General features: G+C 27.5%; 1 pseudogene; it reads left to right on the top strand.

The window, feature by feature from the left end:
* Positions 1-596, top strand: part of LOC147470133 (uncharacterized) — an 8,310-nt pseudogene extending 7,714 nt beyond the window's left edge.
* Positions 597-933: the final 337 nt, after the last annotated feature.

The following is a 933-nucleotide window of genomic DNA, read 5'->3' as shown; positions in this document are numbered from 1 at the left end:
AATGGTAAAACATTATGAAAAGACTAGAATTTATTTTTATACAGGTACGTGAGCTGCAGAATAAGTGTGAGCAGTATGAAGGAGAACGGCGACGCATGCGTGCATTGGCTGATTCCAGCTGCTCACCATTTGTGTTTTCTCCATTGAGTGAGATTTCCCCAGATCCTCCAAGTGTCGACCTTGCCCCCTTAGAAATGCCTCCTTTGGATTTTATGGAAAACTTTGAGAAGGATTCTTAATGAATGATTTACAAATATATGAAGAAAATTATTTAAGTTTTTTTTTTTTTTTTTTTTTTTTTTTTTTTTTTTTTTTTTTTTTTTTTTTTTTTTTTTTCTTTCTTTCTTTTTTTAGTAAGAAGCAAGATACATTTATCAAGATTCAGAAAGATATTCCAGATTGGTACAGCAATAAGATTTTGTGATGCTGAAAGACTGGGTCAGGAAATGAGAAATATTTGTAATTTATATAAAAGTAGCATGATAAACTTGGGACATTAATTTTATTTAAATCTTTTTCTTCTCTCTCTTTTCCTACCTTTTTTTAAATGAATCTAAAAAGCGAAGAAATTGTTGTTATTCAGTTAACATTTGATTAGTGGAATTTAAAAAAATTGTATTTGTTTTTTATTACTGTAACACATTTTTTTGAAATTTTATTTTAATTCATGTTCTTAAAGGATTAATTGCTATGATATAGAAAATTTGAATGATCTGGAGTTTTCAAATAAATTTCATTTGATGTGATTATTTTCTAATACCCAAATTGGCTTGAAAAAAAAAAAAAATTAAGATGCTTTAAATTTCTTTAGATGACAGAAGCAGTACACTCCAGCTGTTTGCCCTTTGACTTTCAGAAGGAATTGGATTGGGTTTTTTATAATGAAAAAGTTTTGTTATTCAAAATTTAACATTGTAGTAAACCTATCTTAAA

The sequence above is a fragment of the Penaeus japonicus genome, unplaced genomic scaffold, assembly GCF_977035675.1.
Source record: "Penaeus japonicus unplaced genomic scaffold, GWHDUDI00000001_assembly GWHDUDI00000016, whole genome shotgun sequence".
NCBI lineage: Eukaryota > Metazoa > Arthropoda > Malacostraca > Decapoda > Penaeidae > Penaeus > Penaeus japonicus.
Note: the sequence above shows the minus strand (reverse complement) of the source record. Positions and strands in the feature narration are given on the sequence as shown.